Consider the following 17,266-nt stretch of genomic DNA (forward strand, 5'->3'; position numbering starts at 1 on the left):
CTGAGAGGTTAAGACTCAGAGTGTAATCAAGTAACAACTAAGTGATACATTTTAAATCCAAATTCTACTCTGATTCCAACACCCATGCTCTTTGGACAATCCCCAATTCTTTGTCTACAGAGTTGTTTCTTCCATTTAACTAACCTTGGATACCACAAGTGAATATATAACACTTGAGGAAAACACACAAAGGAAAGCCAGATGCCAGAAAAGAATAAGATGTTGGCTTCATCTTCACTTAATATTGTCTATAACAATGACTCCCCTAGGGTAAATTCCAAATAATATAAAGAACCAGGTTACAGAAGATGACATTGTTGGTTGTCTTGTTCAGGTAACGCTACCCTATGAAAACGAAGGAAGAAAGACCTTTGAGAGAATATGGTTAAGAATTCAGACCCATAATTGAGATGCCTCTTTGCGGAACTAGATCATTAAAGAATAACACAATCCATTAGTTGAATAAATATTTATTGAGCACATTATATATGTGAAGCTAATCTTGAAATAAATTTGCACTCTTGACAGTGCTTTGCACAGAACAGAAATGTAGGCTGGGCTGAACTGAATTCTCTGAGTACACATGAAATGACAAGGGATTCAGGAGAAAGGAGCCTTGAGGCATGTGCCACAAAACGAAGAAAATCATTTGGAATTTAGATGTTATCCCTAATTTATTCTAAGGAGGCACTTGAGATGCAATCATTTGTGGATTTATTCTATCACCAACTCCAGCGCAGAGGCAGCCAACCCATTGTCTTTGATGGCTCTTCAGGACTTTATACTATTTCCCTACAACTGTAGTCTCAAACAGAGTAGCTTCACTTAAGCCAGAAAAACCACATATCTTCCAAAATAAAACAACGGATTTCATATATTAAAGAACAGCATTGCAAGTACAATTGGTATGATAAAACAGGTTCATATCAAAATGTTAATTTCTGTATTCTACTTGTAGCTATTTATATTCATACTCTCTCATTGTGTTAGTAGTGGCCAATACCATAGCATTTCTGAATGTGTGCTATGGGATGTTAGTTCCAAGTGATGCTCAAAAAAACTGTCAAAGGAGTTTCAGAAAAAAATGCATTCTCCTCTTGCAAACTCAGCAAATACATTAACAATGTATACTAAAATCTCTGAAAAATCTTACATAACTCCAGAAACCTGCTTAACTCACTGTTTCCTAAGCATATATAATTTAAAAATCTTCTCCACAATAGTATGTAGCAACATCTCTGATTATAGTATGCCAAGAAAAATACTTGAGGAAATGCTGAACTATATTTATGGTTAGGGTCATGACGAAATAGTACCTAGCGGTCATATTCCCAGGAACATTTAATTTTATTAGCAAGATGCTTAAAAATTATTTGAAAGGTATATAAAATAGTTGTTTCTCTGTGAAAAAATAACAGAGTGTGATTATTCTTCCCTGTGTAGACTTACAAAATTGAAAAGCATCCAGGTACTTTAAACAGCATTGAAAAATTTACAAACAGTATCCATATATAAATGAAAATACTATATATTTGCAATATTATATTATCTGAAATGAAAATCATCATACTCATCTCTCCCAGCGCAGAGCTTCCTCCTGACTCTCACTCAATGAGTATGGTCTTCCTCTTCATCACCCAGAAACGAAGCATTTCTTAGACTATTAGAATTATTCTGCCTCAACAAAGTTCATCTGTCAATTTACATTTTTTCCTTCCTCACATCCTAATTCAAACAATCTTTACATCACAAGAGGACAGTTTTAGAAACCCTAGCCCTACCCCTGCCTTCAATATCTTCCTGCTGCAATTCCATCTACCCACTGGTGCCAGGGCCATGTTCCTATTTAAAAAACAGAAACAAATAAATCATTGCTCAGGCTTCAGGCCGTGACATACACCAGACTGACTGACTGCTTCTTTACAAATCAGTACTTCTCACTCCCTTTCAAAGGAAGCTCAGAGTCATTAGGATCCGCTACGGTAGGGGTAGGATCTGCGACTCCTTCATCTCCACCTTCCCCAGCTCTCAGATCACTCCCCGACCCCAAGACTACTCTCCTCTAATCTGATGCCACTCAGTAAACCATGTGCCTCTGCAGTTTCCCATCTCTCTTTTCTGGCTCCTCCAGCATCCTCTGCCTGGAAACGCATCCCACTCTTTGCTCCATTTATCACTCAAAATAAAATGCTTAGCTACCACCTGTATGGTGACATCTCCCGTGATACCAGGGTGCCTACCTCACTGTGTGGCAGTCTCAACACCCTGCATATCCCGCAGTTTCCTCTCAGGACAACCGTTTACGCGTCTAAGTCTCCTGCCCTTACAACTTCCAGCAAGTTTGGGAATGCCACGGGGGACAGACACATATTTATCTATCCTTTATAAGTTGACAAGCAATCCCAAGGCACTCAGAAGGTGTTCGTTGAAATGAACGTAATCACTGCTATAAAAACTGTTGCAATCACGGATCTGTGGATGTAACACCCACACCCCGAATAGCCTCTATAGTCTATTTAAACTCCCGACTACAATCATGTGTATCAAACAGCCACCATATCACACAGGCTACACAGTAGCCATATTATATTATATTTGCACGCTCTGCATTCCTTTCTCCTAGGAAGTTTCCTTACTTTAGTTCAGCCATCACTGAAATGGTCCTGACTTCATCAGAAAGGCTAGCCTTGGTAACTATCTGCCCAGACGGTAGGAGTTTGAGTATCTTTGGGGAAGCATATAGAAATAAAGGGAATGAGCATACATTATTTTCAATAGAAACATAAGCTGTAAAGGGACAAAAAAAATATTAGCTAGTGACTACCTTCGCCTCAACAAGGAGGGAGCCGACCAAGAACAAAACTAACCACAGCCAAGCAGAGCAAAACAGAGGAAGAAAACATGGGGGAAACGATGGCATCACTTGGATTCCTGCATTATTCTAGTCATGTTGAAGGTCAACCAACTGGATGTCCATGTTAAATAACCCAACAAATCCCCTGCTTATTTTATTGTTGACTCTTGGCTAACTGAGAGGCTGACCTCATTTTTCTAAGCCTCAATGTGTTCCTCTGTAAAATGATGAGTTTAAAATAGGTGATGATGATGCATCTGAGTCAGTTCTAATGAGGTGGATAAACCTAGAGCCTATTATACAGATTGAAGTAAATCAGAAAGAAAAACACCAACAGTATATTAACGCATATATAATGGAACCCAGAAGGATGGCACTGACGAATCTGTTGCAGAGCAGATGGAGACGTGGACGCAGAGAACAGACATATGACAAGGGTGGGGGAGAAGAGGTAGAGGGTGAGATAAATGGAGAGAGTAGCCTGGATGCAGGAAAGTGAAAGCCGCTCAGTTGTGTCCAGCTCTTTGCAACCCCATGAACTATACAGTCCATGGAATTCTCCAGGCCAGAATACTGGAGTGGGTAGCCTTTCCCTTCTCCAGGGGATCCTCCCAAACCAGGGATCATACCCAGGTCTCCTGCATTGCAGGTGGATTCTTAGCCAGCTAAGCCATAAGGGAAGCCCAAGAATACTGGAGTGAGTAGCCTATCCCTTCTCTAGCAGATCTTCCCAACGCAGGAATTGAACTGGGATCTCCTGCATTGCAGGTGCATTCTTTACCAGCTGAGCCACGAGGGAAGCCTGCAGGGATGCACATACACTAACATATGTAAATATACAGCCAATGGCAGCTTGCTGGATGACTCAGGGAACACAAACTGGGCTCTGTAATAACCCAGAGGGTTGGGAATGGGTGAGAGGTAGGAGGGAGACTCAAGAGGGAGGGGACGTATATACATCTATGGTTAATTCATGTTGATGTATGACAGAAACCAAACCAATACTGTAAACCAATCATCAATCAATTAAAATTAAATAACTATTTTTAAAAGTATGTGATGAGTTTTAAATAGCTTTAAAATGAAAGTTCTACTAATATCTTTCTGGTTAAGGCTTCAAGCGCAATTACAAATGGTTGGACAATTGGCATGTTGTTCATTCTAGCCATGCCACCTGTCTCTTCGCCTCTCTTCCTACTTATTTGTCAAAGAAGGCTCCCCTTCACCTCCTAAAAACTTCTAATCAACTCTCTAGTCTGTAGTAATGGTTTCTGAACTTCTGTAGGTATCACAGCCTGTCCTGTGACTGTAGCATTTAGTTCTGGGCTATCTAATACCTCATGGCTCAAAGGCAATAAGCGCCATAGGATGCTGGCTTCATCAAGACTCTTTGTGTCCCCCTCATAAGGGCCCTGTCAGACTCAGATGCTCAGAAAACATTCAGGGACTGGTGATAAGCTTAACATTTCATAATCTACAGAACAGAACAAAATTTCAAGCATGGCAATACCAGAAATTGGCTGAGGACGTCCAGAAATAGGAACTATGAAATACTCTAGTGAGAATATAAACTGACACAGCCAGTTTGAAAAACATCTGGCAATATCTAGAGGGGAAAAAAAAACACAAAACAAAAGAGGTGTGCATGCTTTACAGATCAGCAATTCCACTTTTTGGTACAGTCCCTAGAAAAACTCAACTCACATTCACAGTCCTTATTTTTTAGGAGGTAAAAAAAACTGTCAGTAAATTAAATGTTCACCAGAACATAATAACTATAGACATAGATATACTTAATCTATATATACACAGTGAAATTATAAAATTCTGAGCCACAATGGTATACAGCAAACATATAACAATGATTAACTCTGAGTAAAAAAGGAAATCAAAGGAACTCCAGCTTTTTCTGCCAGACTTTATTTAAAAGAAATCCAAAGCAAATATGACAATATGTCTACAACTGTTAATTCCAGCTGGTGCTTGTTGGTCTACGATAGTTTGCTATATTTTTAAAAATTTTCAGAACATAAAAAATAAAGACTATTGATAATTTTGTTCTTTAACCCACAGTTTATCTTCTCTCCAATTCTATTAGATCTTTCTCCCTATTTCAGCTTATATTAAAGTTTAAACATTTTCCACACGTAAATCCATATATACACGGAAATTATATGGAAGTGTAAAGGTACATTATTACACAGAGTAAAAAGTAATAAGTCACTGTCAACTTCTCCCAACGACACCCATTGCTTCTGAAATAATGACTATTAATGATGTACCATGCTTTTTTTTCTCCCAGAGCTTTTCCTATTTTTATTCGGATATAGGTATAGATTCAACTCTATGCTTTTGTATTTTAAATTTATTTTCAACAGAAGTGAGAGCTGTTATTACATAACAGTAGATGCATGCTTTTTTACTTAATAACCTTAATGATAAAGTTTCCTATAGAATATATTTTTTGTTCTTAATGTTGCACAGACTATTAAATGCTCTTAATAATCATGCAATGTTCCCACTGGCCTATAGAGCAGATAAGCTGTACTGTAATTTTTAAACTTCTTTATTATTTAACATGTAGCTTGCATCTGATTTTACTCATTAAAACTCATTGGTTCTGCAATGAAGAACCAATATATACATCTCCTTGTATATGTGCTATAGATTGAACGCTTGTGTTACCCCCAGATTCATATGTTGAAACCTAATCCCCAATGTGATGCTACTTGAAGCTGGGGCCTTTGGGAAGCGACCATATCACAAAGATGGAGCCATCACCCATGGTATCAGTGTTGTTATGAAAGAGACTGTCCATGGGATTTCCCAGGCAAGAATATTGCAGTAGGCAGCCATTCTCTTCTCTAGGGGATGTTCCCATCCCAGGGATCAAACCTGGGTCTCCGGCCTGGCAGGCAGATTCTTTACCATCTGAGCCACCAGGGAATTATAGCAGCCTGAACAGACTAAGACAGTAGGGATAATGTAACTATTCCTCTAGCATAGATTCCAAACAGTAGAACTACTACATCAAAAAAACATTTTAAAAAATGTTGATAGCTATCTCCAAATTATCTTCCCTGAGAGTAACTACTTTCCCCACCTGAGTCAAGGGTGGCCAGTATGAATCTTTACATTTTTGCTAATCGAATCAAACGGAGGTAAAGCGGTCATTCCAGGTAGAGAGAGCAGCAAGCAGGAGGCACACTGGGAAAGAACTGAACATGTCTGCAGAAACAATTATTTGGTATTTCCAACCAGTGAGTGGGAGGGAGAACAGGGCTGGGATCAGATTCCAAAGGCAAGGCATATACCATGGCAGCTGCATGACACTTGTGTGTGCTTAGGTGCTCAGTCAGGTCCGACTCTTTGCGACCCCATGGACTGCAGCTTTCCAGGCTCCCCTGTCCCTGGGGATTCTCCAGGCAAGAATACTGGAGTAGGTTGCCATGCCCTCCTCCAGAGGATTTTCCCAAACCAGGGATTGAACCCAGGTCTCTTGCATTGCAGGCAGATTCTTTAACTGACTGAGCCACATGGGAAACCCAAGAATATTAGAGGGGGTAGCCTATCCCTTCTCCAGGGGATCTTCCTGACCCAAGAATCGAACCAGGGTCTCCTGCACTGCAGGTGGATTCTGTATCAGCTGAGCTACCAGGGAAGCCCATGCATGACGTTTATACCTCAGTTTAAACTCTATGGTGAGGAGTTCAGACTCCATGCAGGACATGATGGAGAGCCCCAAGGGACTTTCAGGAAGGAAATGCCCTTGTCCTGCTGTCATATGAGGACAGATCCAGAATGAGACACTTCTACAGGAAGACACAACAGTTAGGAGCCTGCCGTCCTTGACTGCAGGGGCGATAATCTGAGCTTCATCAAAGCGATGATGACAAGGAAGGGACGCAGAGAAAGACTCAAGAAATACATGAGAAGAGAACAAACTTACGGTTGCTGAGAAGAATGGGAGGAAGGGATAGTTAGGGAGTTTGGGATGGACATCTACACACTGCTGTATATAAAATGGATAACCAACAAGGACCTACTATATAGCACAGGGAACTCACTAAACATTATGTGGCAGCCTGGATGGGTGGGGAGTTTGGGGGGAGAATGGGTACATGTATATTTATGGCTGAGTCCCTTCAATGTTTACCTGAAACTATCACAACATTGTTTGTTAATCGGCTATACCCCATCAAAATAAAAAGTAAAAAACTAAAAAGAGATACCTGAGAAGAAATGTGGGGGACAAAAATCAGGAGAACACAGAAACGGACTAGCTGTGTATGATGAGGTAGTAGAAGCGGGTTAGAATTGCTTCAGGGGCTGGAGGTAAACAGTGGTGTTATTAATTAAAATTGGTAACATAAAAGAGATGGTTTGAGGAAAAATATGGTAAATGTAGTTCTGGATTCACTAACTTAAAGGTATGTATGCATACAAAATTCAGATACACACACGTATCACACAGTTAATGCTGGGGTTAGAGACAAACACAGGGGAACCATCACTTATAGATGGTATTTGGAAAGGTGAAAATTAAAAGGCACAGATGTGGAGTGATAAGAGAAAAATGACTGACTTGAGCTTATTACATTCCTAAGTCAGAAAACTACATGAGAAGATATTTCTGAGATGAAAAAAAGGAAAAAAAAGAATCCTATGAGGAATTTCATTATAATAATATGAAATGTAACTTGAGGATATGATTATTTTAGAAGTCAGAACAAATCTCTGTAATCACAGGTAGAAACAACCTGTAAGTAGGAAATTATCTAGAGGATCTCACCAGCAGGGACTTTTCTTTTAAATATGCTTTTTTCTTTTAAAAAGTAATATAAGAACATTACTAAAATATCTGTCAACTGAAAAAAAGATGAAAAAAATCACTAAAAAAATCTCAACTCCTTATAACAACTCTGAGCATTTTACAAACTTTCTACTAGTCTATGTTTCTGGTAGGTTTCTATTTTAAAGTTATGATTTACCTAAATGTTCAACCACCACATTTTATTTTATTTTATTTTTTTTATGTAAAGTAAATTATATTTATTTATTTATTTTTATTATTATTATTTTTTATTATACCCTGTCCATACTACTACACAGCCATAATAAATATATCAAGTGGTTAGAAATATTCTATCATCGTGTGTCAAGCCAGTGGTTTTCAAGCTAGTCGTGCATTAAAATTTTTAGGGCAATCTTTTAAAAGCAAATTTTGAGGCAATTCCAAACATCTTAAATAAACATCTCTGGGTAGAGCCAAAGCACTGGCACTCTCTTTTATGTTTTTCTAAATGATTTTACTGCATAATCAAGTTTGCGAATAACTGATATTACTGGTGAGTGTTTAAATTATGTTCTTCATTTGTAATTGAAATAGAACTGATCTGAATATTTTAGTGTATATGATACTCTTTTTCCCTTACATTCAAGAATATTTTAAGGTAGGCTTGCATAAGTGACATTATTATTTCAGGAGATATATGTTATCTAATGACCTTTTGCAAATAATGCCAACTGGCTTTTCAAATGAGTTGTTTTAGTTTATACTCTCACCAGGAGTGAGAAAGCAGAAAGCATCATTTGGAGTCAGGGCGAAATGCTTGTACTGATTAATTTATTAGGTAAACCAAAAGAGAATCTCCAGTGGCTACTTTACCTTGCATTTCTATGATTACTAGGAAGATCAAATCTTATCTACGTATTTGTTTATTCCCAGGTTTTATGCACTGTAGTTCCTCTGTTCATGACCTCTGACCACAAAGTTCTAAGGTCAACACCTCTTTTGTTTTCATAATCTCTTTAAATAATACCTCTAGCTTATATTAACTAGAAATATTAACTAAAAATATTTTCTCCATTGTCACTTTTTTTTATATACAACCACATAAAATTTTATGTAGTCACATATATTCATCTTTTCCTCTGTTTATTGTAAAGCCTCTGTGAAAAGAGTCATTCCCCTCTCAATGTGTGAAGTGCTAAGTCACATCAGTCATGTCTGACTCTGCAACCCTGCGGACTGTAGCCTGCCAAGCTCCTCTGTCTGCAAGACTCTCCAGGCAAGAATACTGGAGTGGGTTGCCATGCCCTCCTCCTCCGGGGGATCTTCCTGACCCAGGGATCGAACACACATCTCTTATATCTCCTGCACTGTCAGGCGGGTTCTTTACCACTAGCATCACCTGGGAAGCCTCTTCTGTCTCAAAGGTGAATTCAAATGTTAAATCTGAATTTTTCTGTTTTTCCAGTGGTATGACGTTTCATGTTTAAATTTTTGATCATGTCTGTTTCTTCCTCAATGTAAAACATAGCTAACACGTTACATGTTCCATAAACACTTTTAAGGTGTATAAACCTTTCCTTGTCCATTACTTCATTTCTGATTCATTCTCCTACCCCTTCTCTGCAGAAGACTCTGGTACTACTCGTGGGAAAATCCTTGATCAGCAGAATGTCAAAAGAACTCAACTCAGAGTTTTGCTGGCTATGGGAAAATTTTTACCTCTAAATGTTTGATAAAGGAAATGTCTAAAAATAACCACACCAACCACTGCTGTTAAGACTGGCAATCATACCAGAGGACAAATGCCAACTTAATTTCATTTTCTTCTCCCTTCCTTCCTCCCCCTCTTCTTTCTTTGACCAGTTGCATTCTCAAGGCAACTTGTTCAGTGGCAGTTGTCTGGTTTGATTAAAAGTATTCCCATAAAAAGATATTTAATAAATTTAGCTTTCTGCTATAAAAATACAAGTGTTGTCAAATTCAAACACCATAATGACTTCAGATAGCATGAAATACATCCACAAAATTCAGACAGAATTATAAAGTAAAAACAAACTTGAGAAAGGCAAAATACAAAGATCAGTGAATATAAGCATCTTTCCCTTCCCCAAACTTAATATTCGACACCTAAAAATACATCTGAGAATCTGGCAGTAGGCCTAAAAGATATTTAATACACCTAGTTCTTGTTTTAATTTCACCCTCTGGGAAATATGATTCATGAGAGACATAGCTGGGAGTAGGGACTGCAGAAAAGCAACCCAAATTAAATCTCTCCCGAATAGAGAAAAAGAGTAAAATAAAAGTAGCAATGGCTAGGATTAATGCAAATGTAAAAAGAGAATAAATAATACTGTTTCAGACTAATGTTTGTTGAACACTATAAAATTATACTCACATACATATTAATAAATTCCAAAAGTAATGCTACTAATATGTTATATATGTATTACCTCTGTTTTATGGAAATAAACATCTTCCTTAGGAAAAATGCGCATTTTGATGACCCAGGGGAAGAAATGTATCTTTAGACAAAACAAGATTTCCTGTACATTATTTTATAGTAATATCAATGTTCCATCTAGGCACACAGAGACTCTCCAGACAACAACTCCAGCAACAAAATGAGAGAACAATATGTAAATACAACTGGGTGGGGTGGAAAGGAAAAGAATTCACGAGCCAATTCAAGAAAAACTATTTTAAACCTGAAGCCCTGTTTAAACGACTAAATGGTAACTAAATAGTTATGAAAATTATAGAGAACTATATATGTTTATGTAACAATAAATAGTCTTCTGCCTTCATTCCTCAGTGTTTTTTAAAAAATAAAATTTTGGATATGATGGCTTCTGGCCATTTGGCAAACGTCTTATTTAAGTAAGTACAACGCCAAACCACTCATTTAGTCTGAATTAATATTCTTGAGGCTTTAAATACCCACTTAAAACTTCCAGGAAATAGTTCTTCGATGCACCTGCCACCTAATTTCATGAAATCAATATTTCACTTAAGCTAAGTCAGGAAATCTTAAGATGTTGAATTCAATTATGACCATTACTTCATGAGCTGCTAGTAGATAAAGCACAGCATTGAAGTTGAAAATCATTACAGTTAAAGAGCTTTACCTCTTTGGGAAAGTGGGGTGTTTTCTAAGGTACCATTAACATAATTAATAAAAGCATATCATGTTAGGATAACAGTAACAACTTAATATATAATATAGTGACTTTCTATTGTCAAATGTTAGTTTATAAGCACAGAAACAACATTTTCTCTGGCTATGCCTAAAATAAATCTATTGGGATGGTGGGAGACATCTATCTACCAATAGAAAAAGGAAAACTAATAATATTGATCCAAACTTCATCCAAAGATGTAAATAAGTGTTTAGTGAAATCCACATATATTACTGTTTAAGCAAAACACAATCACCACATCTTCAGTCATGTATAAGCACGATGTTATACATGAAAGGCAACAGGAAGCTGAGGTTCCACACAGAAAAGCTCACAAACACATTAAAAGGAAAAAATAAACTTTTATAAACAGTAAACACCTGGTACTGGTTTTCAACTGCTGTCTCTCCCCAGATAAGTACTAACTACCTGATTGGCTCCCATGCACGGACTCGTCTATTTCCTAGAGTCCAAAGTGGGGTATCATTACTTTTATTTCTAAACAGAGAATGAAAAAATGTCCAAAGAGATAAAATTTGAAATTCTAAACCTCTCCATCCTGTAAATGGTAAATATTTGATGATCGTAAAATTGCTCCTTTTGTCACATGACTTGTTAAACTGAGTTTTAAGAAAACTCGGGAAATATTCAAAATAAATGTTATGCTAGTGCATTCCTAGGTCTCCCATTTCCTCCTTGGTTTGTTCTAATAGGCATTCTTTTTCTTCTTTTTCATTTTCCTTCAGGACCCACTCTTTGAGTCTAACATTTGCCTGTGACTTAACACTTGACTGTGATAGAAAGATTGAGATTTCGAGACAGCCAAACCCAGGCTCAAATACCAGAGCTTCCACTTATAACTGTGTGAAGTTAGGGAAGATATCTAACTTCTCTTAGCATCGATTTCCTCATTTGTAAAATGAAGAAATAACACTCAACTTCTCAAAGTTACTGTTAAATAAGCTAAAAGGTAGAAACAGCCTGGCTCAACACCTAACACTGACCGGTTACTGCATAAAAGTTTGTTTATTGCCCTTTAGCCAAAATGACAATCAACAGACAGTTCTCATGATATTCACAGACACATGCATCCGTGTTTGTTCTTTTCTGTTCTTTACCTGTATTCTACTCTTAGACCTAATAAACTTCATGCATGTTCAACACTCAGCAAGCTTTTCATGACCATAAAGGAAAATAACTGAAATAGTATTACATAAATAAATAGCAGCCGAGAGGGAGCACCACATTTCTAAAGAACATATTCAAAATTGAAGAAACTCTAGTATATTCTCTCTAAAAACAAAATGCCCGAGCGGTTTAATGAGGAGAGGCAGTATTTATTAAAAAGTACAACCCAATTTGATTCTTAGTAAAACAGGGTTAGAAAAACGAAGTGCCCTCAGTGAAGGTAAAGCAAAACATTCACTGGGAAAAGTCAGCCATCACCCGCAACAATATTTATTAATGTAGGCAGACTGCTTGAAAGAGCCCCAAGCGAAAGAGTGAACAAGTAGACTACAACTTCAGCAAGAAGGGTCATGGAGATGCAGTCAGTGTTCACAGGGAAGAAGGCTCCAGATATATACCAGAAAGGAAAATAAAATAGTTCTAGCTAATGTTACAATGGGATTTTTGTGTGTAGATGAATTTGGAGTCAAAATATGGCCACAGTTTACACAAACTGTAATTCAGACAGAGAAACCAGAAAGCACAACGGGGCCTCCCAAATTTTCTCTTTCCAACAAGTCACGCTTTCTCAGTTTCGATTCTAGTCCTCACTGTCACAGAGACAAAACAGAGAGAACGGAGGTAAGCGACACCAAACTGGGAACCACCCTCATAACCTTCTTCACAGTCATTCAAATCACTGCCTGGCCTCCAGGTGGCCAGTTGTCTCCTCAAACCCACTAAACATGAACCGGGGAATGAGTGACAACGACGGGGTTCCATACGGGGGACCCTCGATGTCCGTTTTCACCCAACATCACTATCTGGTACCTACCCGGAAGGAATGAACGGAACCACTCCAATGCAATCCCAGCCACTCCTGCTAGTTCAAGCATTCGGTTCAGCATCACCTCATGACCAACACGAAAGCAGCTGAGGCTCTAATATAATCATCATGGAAAGTTGTCCCAAATCCTTCATTCGAGGAAGATCCTTCATACACACCAACGCTGTCTCCAAGCCATGCCGGGGTCTGAAACCAGACTGGAAAATATTATATATGTGTATATATAGTAAAACTCCCACAAACCACTCTTCTCCTACGTCACATTTATTAACAGCTGCTTAACCCCTCCTAAACATATATATTGCCTTCTCAAGGTGAAAATATGAACATTCAAGGAAAGATCTTTTCCACAGTAGAAGGGAAACTGAGAGTATATGAAGACCTGGTGCTGCCTGGTAAGGTGGTTGAGGCGGTCCCAAACGGAACATACTTTGTCCTGAAGGGGAAAGAGAAAACACAATATTGGTTTCCAAGGCTAGTCTTCTAAACTTGGTATATAGGATCAAGCTCTTCCAGTATTTACAAAGCAAAACAACAACAACAACAAACCTTGATTTTTTCAGGAGGTGAGAAAGCAATGCCATATTAACCACTGACGCTTTGTTTGGTATTACCAAGGTACCTTCTTCTTCCTGAATTCCCACTCTGTGGTCACTCACCACTTTTGTAATCCTACCTACCGCCTTGACTGCATTACCAGACTCTACTGATGCAGGAAGTCTATACCGACTACATTTGCTCACTGCATAGACACAGCCAGCAGCCTCTGAATGAACAACAACTTTAATGGTAGCAATAATTTAAAAAAATGATCAATGAGCCCCAAGAGGTATTATATGTTAAAGAACAAGAACAAACTAACTTTAAAAATAACAATTTTCCTTCTTACTTCTTAGTGAATAGGCTTTTGTAGAAACTGACATTATATAAAGTTTTCAAAGTTTAAACAGATAATCTACTATTTTTATCTCCTTGAGACTTCTATTATAAGATTTAAGACTATTTCCCATTCACTTGTCCCTTTCTCCTAAACTAATACTTAAAACTAAAACTTTCAACGCCAGTACAATATTTTACTAAGTTTCTCTATCTCCAGAGTGTGTCTAAAATAAAATTTAAAAATGGGCTAAATCACCACAGTGTTATTTTCTATGTGCTTAGCCTAAATGATTTGAATCAAGCAAATGGCTACCTATAAGATGCTCATCATATTTAATTCCATTTGAAATTAATAAAATTCTGTTTTCTAATCTCCATTTCATTTACTCTACTGACCAGACTCATGCAATCCTTGCCAGTTACTAAAATGAAAAAATGTAGTGATGTCCATCTGGTGCACTATTTCCTCTACCCACTCAGTATATACTTTGGTTCTCAAGTCAATTATTCTATTGACGTGAAATATCTAGAAACGTTGTAGACAGGCTTGGACCTGAGATTTATACCAAACATGACACTCATTATGTTTTTCTGGACACTCTCCACTAACTTCACTGTATCTCATAAAATATGGCATGTCTCTCACAAAGAAAATGTGGAATGGATCACCTACACAAAGGGCTCAGAAAATATTACATTGAAAGAAACAGATCCCTTGGTTGCTTAGGTCAGACATACAATCCTCTTGGTGCTTAGCAAAATACAATGCTTCTCCTCCTAAAATTTTAAGTCCTTGTATATGACATATTGACCCTCTTATGCATAATCTTATTGCTAGTACAGTAAGTATAAGTCTTCTCAAACCATCCCATTTACAGATGTCAGATAACAATGTCTATAAGTAATATATGTTCAAGAAAATAAATACCCACTGAGATGTCTGCCATGACCTAAGGACTATACAGGACATGCAAACATGAGTAAGATATGTCACTAGCTGTCTTGGAATTCATAGTTTAGTTGAGACAAAGACATATAAACTAAAAGAACTGTGATAAAGTTACACTTAAAAACCTCTCTTGCAATATAAAAGAAGGGATCATATTTCTGCCTGGAAATCGCGGGGAACGTTTCCAGAGGAGGTGATCCACATCTTAAATGATGAATAGCTATTAGGGTGGCAGTGATGGTAATAACAAACAGAAGCTAAGGTATTAGCATATATGTAATTTACAAGAATACTAGAAATAAGATCACTACTCAAAAGTAAAACATATTCTATCCTCCGGTATTTAGTTTGTGGACAGTAGAAATATTTCAGTATAGTGAAAAAACTCCTAGTGTAATAGGAACATTCAGTAAATACTAACCAAGCCAAAGTTATGAGATCCTTAACGACAGAAGCATACAAATAATGATGTAGATTTTTCCTAGAAATTAATAATCCCCACATACTTAAATGCAGATCTCCTCAGAGACAGCAAAGCAGTTATGTTTACTAAAGTCTCTTCTCCAAAATTTCATTTTGCATATATGAAACTTCTCAAATTTCAAACAAAATTAGGATGATAGTACAAATATACAGGACTCTGGGACACATCTTTTTTTTTCCCCCAAAACATACCAATTAGATAATTAGCAGGAGGTACTGTCAGGATATGACATGTTAACATATAAATTTGGAGAGTGGAAAAGCAGAAGAAATACTACATCTTTACTGTACATTCAAAAGGCTAAAGTGGCCCAAGTGGTCCAAGTACGAGAGCAAGATAGAGAAATACACCTCTTTAGTTACAAATAAGATCGTCCTCAAAGCATTTCATTTAATGAAAAACAATCTACCCACTGGTGTGTTGTAAACTGGGAAAATCCTTGATCCTGGAATCTCAAAATGAGTCACTGGCAGGCATCACACTAAAAACAATTCAGGCTCTGCTTCATCAGGTGACAGTAGTTTTAAATCTAATCACTGAATCTGAATTTAAGAACACAAACTGATTAGAATCCCTTTGCTAACTTCTCACGAAATTTTAGATTAAAAATTATGTATTAAATAATACCGCATGCAAGCACATTCTGTAGCACTAGAGCCACCTGGGAAGCCCATTCAATAATATTACATACTTCTTAGTGAAATATGAATCTTTTAGCACCAGTGTGCCAAAATATTACTGTGAAATATGGTCAAATACAAATTTACTTGATAACCCATTCCATCTTGATTAGTTTTTTCAAAGTGCTACTAATGCACTAGGGTATGAGATCTCACAAATCAAATATATGATGGACAGTACATTTAAAAAATTATTTTATCCTCATTTCAGCCCTACAATACACATAAAGATCCATCAGTTTCCCTATTTCACTGGAGACAAAAGACAAAAAAAGAAAACAACAAAGACTGAGTGACTTATCCAGAATAACACATTGCGTTGGAAATGGAAATAGAGCTAGAATTCAAATTTCCATTCGGAAAATATCATGAGTCTATTATATGAAGGGCCCTATGGGGAAGAGAACAATCATTGGGACATAAATTCTACCATTAAGGAAACTGCAGTCCTGTTATAACAAGAGAAAATTTGAGAGAGTTTATTAGCTACTATGACAAAGGCATAGATGTATTCATGTTATAAAGAAACAGCAAGAATAAAATGATGAATTAAAGCTAAAGAACTCTTCACTGAGGAGGTGGTATATGACATGTGAATTGGGCTCTGGAGGCAGCGGCGAGAGGACAAGAAATAGTGAAGTTCATTAACAGGCTGTCCAGAGTCAGAGAGAATCGAAAATATATGTTAATGTTTGCAAAAGTCAAATATACAGGTAAATTTTTCAAATGTCACACGTTACAACATGTACTTAACTAAACCAAGTCTAAGCAGGAGATTTGATTTAAAATAGATACAACAGAGGCTGATAGTTGTTCCTCCAAAATTACCTTTCCCTACAGCTAAGACTCCCACATTTTAGCTGGGAACATGCTTCCTGCAACAGACTACACTCTCCTGTTTCCCATTCTGCTAACTATAAATATATATCTGGTCAATGGGACATGAGGAAAATGGATGCACTCAACGCTTAAAATGTATCTACAGAGGGACTGTATCTACTTCTTCTTCCACCTACTGCTTGGAACACGGATTTGGTGGCAAGTCATGTTAGACCATGGTGATAAGGACTCAATCCTAGGGACAACAGAACAGTAAGACAAAAGGACCCTGGCTGCTTGCATATCCTGATGCAACAAAGCTATCCCATCATTCCTGGGACTCCCCACCTTCAGACTATAATGTAAGAAATGAAGTTTTGTTTGAATAACCACCTATTTTGGGACTCCATTACACCCATGCAAACTATATACTAGCTTGTATAAATATTTATGCTATGAAAGTGAGAGTCACTCAGTTGTGTCTGACTCTTTGAGACCCCATGGACTATACAATCCATTGGAATTATCCAGACCAGAATACTAGAGTGCGTAGCCGTCCCCTTCTCCAGGGGATCTTCCCAACCCAGGGATCAAACCCAGGTCTCCGACACTG

General features: G+C 37.5%; 1 protein-coding gene across 14 annotated transcripts in view; it reads right to left on the bottom strand.

The window, feature by feature from the left end:
* Window positions 1–17,266, bottom strand: part of ASXL3 (ASXL transcriptional regulator 3) — a 187,766-nt gene that overhangs the window by 122,720 nt on the left and 47,780 nt on the right. For 3 of the 14 annotated variants that reach the window (XM_043443983.1, XM_043443982.1, XM_043443988.1), the window contains 2 exons: window positions 12,831–13,039; window positions 10,880–10,882 (listed from right to left, as the gene is read on the bottom strand). The exons of 6 other annotated variants lie outside the window; for them this stretch is intronic. The gene's annotated coding sequence lies outside the window, so the exon portion shown is untranslated. 5 more of the 14 variants (XM_043443984.1, XM_043443986.1, XM_043443987.1 and 2 more) reach the window with 5 other exon arrangements.

Source organism: Cervus canadensis, chromosome 23, assembly GCF_019320065.1.
Source record: "Cervus canadensis isolate Bull #8, Minnesota chromosome 23, ASM1932006v1, whole genome shotgun sequence".
NCBI lineage: Eukaryota > Metazoa > Chordata > Mammalia > Artiodactyla > Cervidae > Cervus > Cervus canadensis.